The sequence below is a fragment of the Odocoileus virginianus genome, chromosome 8, assembly GCF_023699985.2.
Source record: "Odocoileus virginianus isolate 20LAN1187 ecotype Illinois chromosome 8, Ovbor_1.2, whole genome shotgun sequence".
NCBI lineage: Eukaryota > Metazoa > Chordata > Mammalia > Artiodactyla > Cervidae > Odocoileus > Odocoileus virginianus.
This window is the reverse complement of record NC_069681.1, coordinates 38,168,696-38,182,772: the sequence shown is the minus strand read 5'-3', so window position 1 is coordinate 38,182,772 and position 14,077 is coordinate 38,168,696. Positions and strand designations below refer to the sequence as shown.

General features: G+C 39.8%; 1 pseudogene; it reads right to left on the bottom strand.

Moving 5' to 3' along the window:
* The window catches only part of LOC110142337 (ATP-binding cassette sub-family C member 4-like), a 91,821-nt pseudogene that overhangs the window by 49,808 nt on the left and 27,936 nt on the right, over positions 1 to 14,077 (bottom strand).

Genomic DNA, 14,077 nt, shown 5'->3' with positions numbered 1-14,077 from the left:
AAACCAAGGTACAGAGAGACAGAATTCTGAGTTCCCTGTTCTTCCTCCCTGTTCTGTATTGCTTCCCTGGTGAAAATTATTCATTAATGACTAAATTGTCAAAGTCTCCCCAAAGCATTTATGTATCCTATAATTCTCAAAGCCCCACAATTTCACAGAAAATTCTTCAAGGAGATAGCAACCTTTGAAAAGATGTCCTCATTTTCTACAGCAAAATTACATCTGTAAGACACTTATTAATAAAATTCATGTTTATTATGAATTTAGGAATATATATAGGAACCTCTCCAGCACTAAACAAACATTTTATCCTTCTGTTCTCAGAATTGTGTGATTATCAGTTGATAAAATTTTGGAAACTGAGGAAGTCTGAGTCCAGAAACCTATATCAGTAGGTTATTAATTCACATGCACACAAAACTAACAAATGAACAAAAAAACAAAGCCTGGTATCTGATGAAAGTATCTGTTGAAAATACCTGTGGCTAAATATATGCTCTATCGGGAAAAACAGGATCAATTCATTCACTTAACTTGAAAAGACCAATCAAATTAAAAGCACTTAAACGTTAGACGCCTTATAAAAAGAACATGTGAGAGTGCTCTGCTATGCATACCTGAAGTGCAACTGACATTTTCTTCCTTAAATCGTGAAGTCCAATACGGTTGTCAAGATGTCATCAATATAAATGTCACCTTCAGGTTCTGACAATCTAAAAAGGGCAGCAATGAGGGAACTTTTTCCAGCTCCTGTTCTTCCCACAATGCCACGCTGTAAAGAGACCCAGGGGGATGAAGAATTAACAGGATGCACAAAACCCAGGAGAACCCTGATTGTTGAAGATGATTTGCTAAATTCTATTATATATAAACAATAGTCTATAAGTTTCTCAAGCAAGGCCCTGCTGATATTTTGGACCAGATAATTCACTGTTGAGGGTCGGGGGCCTGTCCTGTATATTGTAGGATGATTAACAGTAGCCATGAGCCCACTAGATACCAGATGCAACCCCAAAATTGTGGCAACCAAAAATGACAGAAATTCACAAATGTCCCTGATTGAGACCACCATCATCCCAAGAATACACAATATAAACTATAGTGACTTTCATGCCTTCTAAAAATGTCAGGCAATTTTATTCAGATTTCCCTGAATTAAACACTTAATATGCAGAAAATTGTTTTTCTATAATTATTACATAGTATCCATTATCTCAGAGAAGGCACTGGTAACCCAATCCAGTACTCTTGCCTGGAAAATCCCATGGACGGAGGAGCATGGTAGGCTGCTGTCCATGAGGTTGCTAAGAGTCGGACACGACTGAGCGACTTCCCTTTCACTTTTCACTTTCATGCATTGGAGAAGGAAATGGCAACCCACTCCAGTATTCTTGCCTGGAGAATCCGAGAGATGGGGGAGCGTGGTTGGCTGCCATCTATGGGGTCTCACAGAGTCAGACACTACTGAAGCAACTTAGCAACAGCAGCAGCAGCATCCATTATGTGATATGTTAAAGGCAGAGAATGTATGTTTATATGGTGTGTGTGTGTGTGTGTGTGTGTGTGTGTGTGTGTGTGTGTAACATTCATAAATAAAGGAAGAAGGTGATTTAAAAAGAAAATAATCCGCCTGCAGTGAAAAACCAGCAGTCTCCTAAGTGGTCCATAAGAAGTCAGCTTTTAAATTAGTTTTATTCCTACTCCCTGGGTAATTTGACCTTGAGAATTACATGGGTAATTTTACAGAGATGTCAACAAGTCAAGTCAGAAGTATTATATACAAACAAGTACTCACTTTCTCAGGGATATGTTATTTATTTAAGAGGAATTATTCTGAGGGTAGAAAAATGAAATCACTTCCTGATATTAAATATCTTAATTATATTTTATCTTGAAAGGAAAAATCTTCAAATATAAAATGCAGGTCTCAGTCTTGAAAGACAGAGGCCAGTAGACAAAATGTACATAATGAGACCAACAACAACACAAACAACGTTTGCTGTTTACATGGGACCTTTCATCAGAGCAGTTCAAAAGGCATTTTATCGGGATGAGCTAAGATGGCAGAGGAATAGGACGGGAAGACTACTTTCTCCCCTACAAATTCATCAAAAGAACATTTGAGCGCTGAGGAAACTTCACAAAACAACTTCAGATCACTAGCAGAGGACATCAGACACCCAGAAAAGCAGCCCACTGTCTTCGAAAGGAGGTAGGACAAAATATAAAAGAGAAAAAGAGAAACAAAAAAGCTAGGGACAGAGACCTGTCCCAGGAAGGGAGTCGTAATAGAGGAAGTTTCCAAACACCAGGAAACCCTCTCACTGGCGGGTCTGGGGGAAGTTTTTGAATCTCAGAGGGCAACCTAACCGGGAGAAAAAATAAATAAAACCCACAGATTACATGCCTAAAGGCAATTCCCAGCAGAAAAGTAACCCAGATGCCTGCATCCGCCACCAGCAAGTGGAGGCAGAATGGAGAGGAGCGGGCGGCATTGCTTAGGGTAAGGACCCGGCCTGAACGCCCTGAGGGCAATCGGAGAGAGATAACAGGAGATAGCAACTTAAACTGTGGGATAGCAAGAGAGAGAGAGAAAATTAACCAGCCAGAACACACTGCCGGCCCATTTGCAGAACAAAGGAAGGACTGAGCGATTTCAGAGAAGAGCTAGGGGGCTCTTCTGCAGGTTGCAGACTGGCCCATCCCCCGCCGGAGGCAGGAGGGGGGAGGGGACAGGGGCAAACTCTGCCCCAGAGATGGCACCCCCTACCAAACTGCAAACAGGCTCCCAGTTTCTAACCAAAGACTTCCTGAGATTCTGGATGGTTGACATCTGCTGGGAGGGTCGCGGCTAGAGACCAGCTCCCCAGAACAGACTCAAGGCACACCCGACCAGTGTGCACGGAACCTGAAGCTGGGACCGCAGAGGGGATAAGGTGCATCGCACCCCGGGAGAGTGCACTCATCAAGCTTCTGGCTGCCTGAGCTGCTCGGCCAGGGAAGGCACAAAACGCAGGCCCAAACGAGTCTACCTCTTTGTGGACGACCCAAAACTGGAACTGCACGCAACTCAGGGCCCGCTCCCTGTACAGCAGCCTGGAGCCTGAAAGGTGTAGACGGGGAAAGCACACGCCGTGAGTCGGGGGCAAACCCAGTGTTGCAGGAACACTGCAAGTGCTCCCCACACAGGCCAGTGATATTTGTCTGCAGCGCCCCTCCCTCCCCGCAGCACGACTGAACAAGTGAACCTAAACAAGAGACCACCTCTGACCGTCTGAGTCAGGGCGGAAATTAGACACTGAAGAGACCAGCAAACAGAAGCCAAATAAACAAAGGGAACCGCTTCAGAAGTGACCGGTGCAATAGATTAAAATACCTGTAGTTAACACCGACTAAACAAGGGGCCTATAGATATCGAGAAGTGTAAGCTGGAACAAGGAGCTATCTGAAACTGAACCGAACCCACACTGCCCGCAACAGCTCCAGAGGAATTCCTAGATATATTTTTATGTTTTTTTTAATTAAATTTTTTTTTATTTTTTCTCTTTTTTTCAAATTTATTTTTTCTCTTTTATTTTCTTTAAAATGCCCTATTACTCCTCTATCACCCTTTAACTTTCATTTTAATTTTCATATATTTTTACTATTTTTTTAATTAAAAATATTTTTTTCTTTTTTTCTCTTATTTTCTTTTAAAGTCCTCTATTACTCCTATATTACTCCTTAATTTTCTTTTTCATTTCACTATAACCTTGCCAAAAAAAGACCCTATTTTTAAAGTGAACTTCATATATTCATAAATTTTCTGTGTTTTTGTTTTAATATCACATTTTTAAGAGTCTAACCTCTACTCTAGATTTTTCATCGTTGTTTTTCAGAATTTCATATCAATTTTGGATATTTAAGAATCCAATATTCAGTACTCATTTTTACTCAGGAGTGTGATGATCACTCTCTTCCCCTTTTGGCTCTCCGTTTTCTCCCCCTGATAGATCACCTCTATTTCCTCCCTCCCCCTTCTCTTCTCAATCCAATTCTGTGAATCTCTTTGGGTGTTCTGGGCTACAGAGAACATTTAGGGAACAGAGAACTGCGTATATCTGTCTCTCTCTTCTTGAGTCCCCCTTTTTCTCCTCCTGGTCGTCTCTATCTCCCTCCTCTCTCTTTCTTCATGTAACTCTGTGAACCTCTCTGGGTGTCCCTCACTGTGGAGAATCTTTTCACCATTAACCTAGAAGTTTTATTATCAATGATGTATAATTGGAGAAGTCTTGAGGCTACTGGAAGAATAAGACTGAAAGCCAGAGGCAGGAGAATTAAGCCCCAAACCTGAGAACACCAGAAAAGTCTTGACTACAGGGAACATTAAGTAATAAGAGATCATCCAAAAGCCTCCATACCTACACAGAAACCAACCACGACCCAAGAGCCAATAAGTTCCAGAGCAAGACATACCACGCAAATTCCCCAGCAACACAGGAACACAGCCCTGAGCATCAACATACAGGCTGCCCAAAGTCACACTTAACACATAGACCTATCTAAAAACTCATGACTGGACACTCCATTGCACTCCAGAGAGAAGAAATCCAGTTCCACACACCAGAACACCGACGCAAGCTTCCCTAACCAAGAAACCTTGACAAGCCAATCGTCCAACTCCACCCACTGGGAGAAATCTCCACAATAAAAAAGAACCACAGACCACCAGAATACAGAAAGGCCACTCAAGACATAGCAATCTAAACAAGATGAAAAGGCAGAGAAATACCCAGCAGGTAAAGGAACATGAAAAATGCCCACCAAGCCAAACAAAAAAGGAGGAGATAGGGAATCTACCTGAAAAAGAATTTAGAATAATGATAATAAAAATGATCCAAAATCTTGAAAACAAAATGGAGTTACAGATAAATAGCCTGGAGACAAAAATTGAAAAGATGCAAAAAATGTTTAACAAGAACCAAGAAGAAATAAAAAAGGGTCAATTAAAAATGAATAATGCAATAAATCAGATAAAAAACACTCTGGAGGGAAGCAACAGTAGAATAACAGAGGCAGAAGATAGGATAAGTGAGGTAGAAGATAAAATGGTGGAAATAAACGAAGCAGAGAGGAAAAAAGAAAAAAGAATCAAAAGAAATGAGGACAAACTCAGGGACCACTGGGACAATGTGAAACGCCCCAACATTCAAATCAGGAGTCCTAGAAGATGACAAAAAGAAAGCCCATGAGAAAATACTCAAGGAGATAATAGCTGAAAACTTCCCTAAAAGGGGAAGGAAACAGTCACACAGATCCAATAAACCCAGAGAGTCCCAAACAGGATAAACCCAAGGTGAAACACCCCAAGACACATATTAATCAAATTAACAAAGATCAAAAACAAAGAACAAATATTAAAAGCAGCAAGGGAGAAATAACAAATAACACACAAGGGAATTCCCATAAGGATAGCAGCTGATCTATCAATAGAAACTCTTCAGGCCAGAAGGGAATGGCAGGACATACTTAAAGTAATGAAAGAGAATAACCTACAACCCAGATTACTGTACCAAGCAAGGATCTCATCCAGATATGAAGGAGAATTCAAAAGCTTCACAGACAAGCAAAAGCTGAGAGAATTCAGCACTACCAAACCAGCTCTTCAACAAATGCTAAAGGATCTTCTCTAGACAGGAAACACAGAAAGGTTGTATAAACACGAACCCAAAACAACAAAGTAAATGGCATAGGGACCATACCTATCAATAATTGCCTTAAATGTAAATGGGTTGAATGCTCCAACCAAAAGACAAAGACTGGCTGAATGGATACAAGAGCAGACCCCTATATATGCTGTCTACAAGAGACCCACCTCAAAACAAGGGACACATACAGACTGAAAGTGAAGGGCTGGAAAAAAATATTTCACACAAATGGAAAACAAAAGAAAGCAGGAGTCGCAATACTTGTATCAGATAAAATAGACTACAAAATAAAGGCTGTGAAAAGAGACAAAGATGGACACTACATAATGATCAAAGGATCAATCCAAGAAGAAGATATAACAATTATAAATATATATGCACCCAACATAGGATCACCGCAATATGTAAGGCAAATGCTAACGAGTATGAAAGGGGAAATTAACAGTAACACAATAATAGTGGGAGACTTTAATACCTCTTCACACCTACGGACAGATGAACTAAACAGAAAATGAACAAGTAAACACAAACTTTAAATGACACAATGGACCAGCTAGACCTAATTGATATCTATAGGACATTTCACCCCAAAACAATCAATTTCACCTTTTTCTCAAGTGCACATGGAACCGTCTCCAGAATAGATCACATACTGGGCCATAAATCTAGCCTTGGGAAATTCAAAAAAGATGAAATAATTCCAGTCATCTTTTCTGACCACAATGCAGTAAGATTATATCTCGATTACAGGGGGGAAAAAAACTATTAAAAATTCAAACATATGGAGGCTAAATAACACGCTTCTGAATAACCAACAAATCATAGAAGAAATCAAAAAAGAAATCAAAGTATGCATAGAAACGAATGAAAATGAAAACAGAACAACCAAAAACCTACAGGACACTGTAAAAGCAGTGCTAAGGGGAAGGTTCATAGCATTACAGGCTTACCTCAAGAATCAAGAAAAAAGTCAAATAAATAACCTAACTCTACACCTAAAGCAACTAGAGAAGGAAGAAATGAAGAACCCCAGGGTAAGTAGAAGAAAAGACATCTTAAAAATTAGGGCAGAAATAAATGCAAAAGAAACTAAAGAGACCATAGCAAAAATCAACAAAGCTAAAAGCTGGTTTTTTGAAAAAATAAACAAAATTGACAAACCGTTAGCAAGACTCATTAAGAAACAAAGGGAGAAGAACCAAAGCAACAAAATTAGAAATGAAAATGGAGAGATCACAATAGACAACTCTGAAATACAAAGGATCATAAGAGACTACTACCAGCAGCTCTATGCCAATAAAATGGACAACTTGGAAGAAATGGACAAATTCTTAGAAAAGTATAACTTTTCAAAACTGAACCAGGAAGAAATAGAAGATCTTAACAGACCCATCACAAGCAAGGAAATCAAAACTGTAATAAGAAATCTTCCAGCAAACAAAAGCCCAGGACCAGATGGCATCACAGCTGAATTCCATCAAAAATTTAGAAAAGAGCTAACACCTATCTTACTCAAACTCTTCCAGAAAATTTCAGAAGGCAAACTTCCAAACTCTTTCTATGAGGCCACCATCACCCTAATAACAAAACCATGCAAAGATGCCACACAAAAAAAGAAAACTATAGGTCAATATCACTGATGAACATAGATGCAAAAATCCTTAACAAGATTCTAGCAAACAGAATCCAACAACACATTAAAAAAATCATACATCATGACCAAGTGGGCTTTATCCCAGGAATGCAAGGATTCTTTAATATCTGCAAATCAATCAATGTAATACACCACATTAACAATTTGCAAGATAAAAACCATATGATTATCTCAATAGATGCAGAAAAAGCCTTTGACAAAATTCAACATTCATTTATGATTAAAACTCTCCAGAAAGCAGGCATAGAAGGAACATACCTCAACATAATAAAAGCTATATATGACAAACCCACAGCAAACATTATCCTCAATGGTGAAAAATGGAAAGCATTTCCCTTAAATCAGGAACAAGACAAGAGTACCCACTCTCACCACTACTATTCAACATAGTTTTGGAAGTGTTGGCCAGAGCAATCAGAGCAGAAAAAGAAATAAAAGGAATCCAAATAGGAAAAGAAGAAGTAAAACTCTCACTGTTTGCAGATGACATGATCCTCTACATAGAAAACCCTAAAGACTCTAACCAGAAAATTACTAGAGCTAATCAATGAATACAGTAATGTTGCAGGATATAAAATTAACACACAGAAATCCCTTGCATTCCTATACACTAACAATGAGAAATCAGAAAGAGAAATTAAGGAAACAATCCCATTCACCATCGCAACAAAAAGAATGAAATACATAGGAGTATATCTACCTAAAGAAACGAAAGACCTAAATATAGAAAACTATAAAACACTGATGAAAGAAATCAAAGAGGACACAAACAGATGGAGAAATATACCATGTTCATGGATTGGAAGAATCAATATTGTGAAAATGAGTATACTACCCAAAGCAATCTATAGATTCAATGCAATCCCTATGAAGCTACCAACGGTATTCTTCACAGACCTAGAACAAATAATTTCACGATTTGTATGGAAATACAAAAAAGCCTTGAATAGCCAAAGCAATCTTGAGAAAGAAGAATGGAACTGGAGGAATCAACCTGCCTGACTTCAGGCTCTACTACAAAGCCACAGTCATCAGGACAGTATGGTACTGGCATAAAGACAGAAATATAGATCAATGGAACAGAATAGAAAGCCCATAGATAAATCCACAAACCTATGGACACCTTATCTTTGACAAAGGAGTCAAGGATATACAATGGAAAAAAGACAACCTCTTTAACATGTGGTGCTCGGAAAACTGCTCAACCACTTGTAAAAGAATGAAACTAGAACACTTTCTAACACCATACACAAAAATAAACTCAAAATGGATTAAAGATCTAAATGTAAGACCAGAAACTATAAAACTCCTAGAGGAGAACATAGGCAAAACACTCTTCAACATAAATCACAGCAGGATCCTCTATGACCCACATCCCAGAATATTAGAAATAAAAGCAAAAATAAACAAATGGGACGTAATTAAACTTAAACATTTTGCACAACAAAGGAAACTATAAGCAAGGTGAAAAGACAGCCCTCAGATTGGGAGAAAATAATAGCAAACCAGGCAACAGACAAAGGATTAATCTCAAAAACATACAAGCCACTTCTGCCGCTCAATTCCAGAAAAAGAAATGACCCCATCAAAAAATGGGCCAAAGAACTAAACAGACATTTCTCCAAAGAAGACATACAGATGGCTAACAAACACGTGAAAAGATGCTCAACATCATTCATTATCAGAGAAATGCAAATCGAATCCACAATGTGGTACCATTATATGCCAATAAGGATGGCTGCTATCCAAAAGTCTACAAGCAATAAATGCTGGATAGGATGTGCAGAAAAGGGAACCCTCTTACACTGTTGGTGGGAATGCAAACTAGTACAGCCGCTATGGAGAACAGTGTGGAGATTCCTTAAAGAACTGGAAATAGAACTGCCATATGACCCAGCAATCCCACTCCTGGGCATACACACCGAGGAAATCAGATATGAAAGAGACACATGCACCCCAATGGTCATCGCAGCACTGTTTATAATTGCCCGGACATGGAAGCAACCTAGATGCCCATCAGCAGATGAATGGATAAGGAAGCTGTGGTACATATACACTATGGAATAATACTCAGCCATTAAATAGAATTCGTTTGAATCAGTTCTAATGAGATTGATGAAAGTGGAGCCCATTATACAGAGTGAAGTAAGCCAGAAAGATAAAGACCAATACAGTATACTAACACATATATATGGAATTTAGAAAGATGGTAACAATAACCCTATATGCACAACAGAAAAAGAGACACAGATGTACAGAATAGAGTTTTGGACTCTGTGGGAGAAGGCGAGGGTGGGATGTTCTGAGAGAACAGCATCAAAACATGTATATTATCAAGGGTGAAACAGATCACCAGCCCAGGCTGTATGCATGAGACAAGTGCTCAGGGCTGGTGCACTGGGAAGACCCAGAGGGATGGGGTGGGGAGGGAGGTGGGAGGGGGGATCAGAATGGGGAATACATGTAAATCCATGGCTGATTCATGTCAATGTATGGCAAAAACCACTACAATACTGTAAAGTAATTAGCCTCCAACTAATAAAATAAATGAAAAAAAAAATAAATTAAAAAAATAATCCACTTTCCCAATTAAAAAAATAAAAAGGCATTTTATCAATACATTAATTCTTACAATTGAACCTTGGGAAAACACATGTCAAGTGTCAGTCTATTTACTAAAACGAAAGCAGAGAGGAATTAAATGCACTAAGTGTAAGATTAAAGAATCAGTACAGTGTAGGTAAAATCTGGTGGTTGGTGGTTTATTCCCTAAGTCGTGTCTGACTCTTATGACCCCATGGACTACAGTAGCCTGCCAAGTTCCTCTGTCCATGGGATTCTCCAGGCAAGAACACTGGAGTGGGTTGCCACTTCCTTCTCCCTCATAAAATGCTGCTAGGGAATAAAACCGCATTCAAATATATATGCAGAAACTGATATTTTTTAACCAACGAATTCTTAAGTGAAAGAAAGTATTAGTCAATCACTTGTGTCCAACTCTTTGCGACCCAATGGACTCTAGACTGCCAGGCTCCTCTGTCCATGGAATATTCCAGGCAAGAGTACCTGAGTGGGTTGCCATTTCCTACTCAAGGGTACTTCCTAACCCAAGGATGGATCCCAAGTCTCCTACATTGCAGGCAGATTCTTTACCATCTGAGCCACCAGGGAAGCCCAACTGCAAATTCTCTGAAGGAAGCTTTGCAAGAGATGATCTCATCTCTATTTAAAATCTGGAACTGATGAGAGTGTAAGATAAACTTGGATCATTTGTAAATCAGTAAAGTTTTAAAACTCATGACTTTAAAAAAAGAAGAGCTAAACCTTTCTGAGCAATATAATCTGAATGCTTGGAACATTTCATGTTTTCTAACTTGAATATTTCTAAAATCTCAAATCTTAGTCTGTCAAATCAATCATGGCATTTCAAAAATGAATTTATTGCACATGCTTCATGGCCCCAGGCCCCCTAAAAAAAAAAACAAAAAAACAAAACTCAAAGAAAACCTGACTCTGATTATTCCAGAGTTCAGTCATCAAAGCTATAGTCTAAATGTCTTTTCTGGGTAACCAAAGGGTTTTACCAATTGCCCATGGAGAGTGTCACCAGTATCAGTAAGCTCACATTCTTCAATCTAAAGACACTTGGGGGCCTCCCTGATGGCTCAGTGGTAAAGAATCTGCCTGCCAACGCAGGAAACATGGGTTCAACCCCTAGTCCAGGAGAATCCCGCATGCTGTGAAGCAACTAAGCCCGTGCGCCACAACTACTGAGCCTGTGCTCTAGAACCCAGGAACCACAACTATGAGCCCGCGTGCCACAACTAAGAAAGCCCTTGCATCCTATAGCTCTCGCTCTTAACAAGAGAAGGCACCACAATGAGAAGCCCACACACAGCAACTAGAGAGAAGCCTGAGTAGCAACAGAGACCCAGCCCAGCCAAAAATAAATAAATAAAAAAATTATAAAGACACTTGAAGAAAATCTTCTGTTATTTGCTTTGCAATGGCCCCTTTCTGTTTTTCCAACCAGGTTGGTCTCTGATGATGACACAACTTGTTAGACACTTGCTCCTGGATCTCTCTTCACACATCAAACTCAACATAATCAACACCCAATGCCCCACACAAAACAACCCTTCATCCATCTTCCCCACTTTACTCTCATTACATCTTTCCCAGGCTCACAGTGTTTAAAAAACAAATTAAAATAAACTCTTTCCTTAATCATAATCAGTGCAAATGAATTTGAAAAGTAAATAAATACTAGCTATACCCCAGCACTCTGAAAAAAAGTTCTTAAATGATGTTTTTACTTTCTAGGCTTCTGTATGTGTTCTTTTTGTTGTTGTTGTATTTTTTTTTTTTGTATGTGTTCTTAAAGACACAAGTTCACATATTTAAACAAAATGGGATTAATGTGAACATACTGTTATATGTGTTTCATTTTATATTTCATAAAAATATTTATTTTAATGGTTGCATAATATTACAGTACATGTGATCATTTATTTAACAAATCCTCTACTGCTGGATATTTAGGCAGCATCAAATAGTTAGCTATTATAAATAACTCTGTGTTAAATATCCCTGAAGCTAAATCTTTGCAAACAACCTTAATCATTTCCTTCACATAAATTCTCAGATGTGGAATTGCTGACAGTCAAGGATGAACCCCTTGGACAGCAAGTATGAATTCCTTGAACAGTAAGCAGATCAAACCACTCAACCCTAAAGGAAATCAGTCCTGAATATTCATTAGAAGGACTGATGCTGAAGCTCCAATACTTTGGCCACCTGACACAAAGAGTCAACTCATTGGAAAAGACCCTGATGCTGGGAATGATTGAAAGCAGGAGGAGAAGGGGATGACAGAGGATGAGATGGCTGGATGGCATCACTGATACAATGAGCATGAACTTGGGCAAACTGCAGGAGATGGTGAGGGACAGAGAAGCCTGGTGTGTGTCAATCCATGGGGTTATGAAAAGTCGGGCATGACTAGGTGACTGAAGAACAACAACTGAGTATGAACGATTTCAGAGGAAGCTGTTAAGCTGGTAACCCACCCTCCAGAAGTATAATACCATTTTCTACTCCCTGCATGTTCAAAAATACAGGTATTATAGCTTTGTTTTAATTGACATCAATTTGATCACACAAAGTGGAATCACTTTCCCAGGATGTCTTGCTGGAGGCATAAAATTTCCTGGCTCCCTGCCCCCCTGCACCTGCCCACTCTGTCCATGTGCTCTCACTTCTCAGATTAAACTCCTGAATGCCAGCTCAGCACCCAACACTCCACCCCAGGATGTCTCTTCTACAAAACTGTCCTCTCTAACCTCTCCATCCTTCATGTACATGAGTCAGCTTCCTTGGCATCACTAGGTAGGTTGTGAGGGTTGAATGTAAAAATGTGTGTTACACACTTGGTAGTTCATTTTCCTGAATGCTTTGCAGGTGTCTAGGTCTTCATTCACTGGATCAGGGCATCATGCTTTTGCTTATGCTGGTCTCACCTCCCAGAATGCCTTTCACATGCATTTCCACCTGCTGAAACCCTAACCACACATCACTAAGTCTGTCTCACATGTCTAATTCCTTGGAAATGCTCTCCCTGTCCCCTCACGTGGGCTTGTTCCAACTCTAACAGATGTTATGTCATTTTTTATAAACATCTATAAAAATTATGACCTCCTTCTAGCTTACAAAGCTAATATAGCCATTTTCATGTTTCTTCAACTAGACTGTATATGTTGACATCAGGATCTGCTATTGGACTTGACTTTTTCTTATTTGTATTACCGCTGGTGTCCTGAGACAAAGAAACTTCCACTGGGAGCTGAGATTTTTAACTCAAGGCAGATAAAGTTATGGAAAATCTATTATCATATTACTTAGGTATAAGATAAATCAGACAGAGACAGACACAGCAGGTGGATCCTATAGCCATAAATATAACTTCAAAAGGCCAACACCTCAGTCTCATGGGACAGGCAACACCTTCTGCAGCGTAAGTGGTTATGAAATGAAATGATGAAAATGATGACCATCTTTGTCCAAGCGTTTACTCTGGGTACTTTACATGTCTTATCTTGTTTAAGTTGTACCACGACCCTACAGGTTACACACTTTCACTTCCATTTTGCATAAGAAAAGGTTGAGACTTAGATAAATTAATCTGTCTGAATATTAGAGCCCATAAATAGCAGGATGGGACTCAAATCCATATCTGTTGGCCTCTTTTCCACCTGCTGATGGGCCTCCTTATCCCCTGGATGGCCTGACACATTATCATGTCCCTCTGTGTGGCTAGAACAGAGAAAGTGGGGAGAGGTGTAGCTGCAGTTAAAGGAACAGGCCTACCATAGAGATCTTATGGTCAGAGAGTTAAAGCATGATGTGGATACAGGTGTATATGTGGTGAGTGAGGGCAAAGAGGGTACCTGAGGGCAGGTGGACCAGCTGTCAGCAGGAAGAACCGGCACCCACAGCCAGATTGAGAGAGAAATCTGCATAAGTGGGACACATGGTGCCTGGGGAACAGGACAAACAGACCTCATGCCCTGCTTGGGGCAGCAAGGCTCATTTTTGATCCCATCAGGTAGTGAAACAGCCACATATACACTGCTGCATAGGGCTGTCTCTGACTCCAGATCCAGGCAGGGCTGAGCCTGTGGGAAATCCCTCCAGTCCCTGCAGGAGGCTGGTGTGGGGAAGGACAGACAGCAGGATG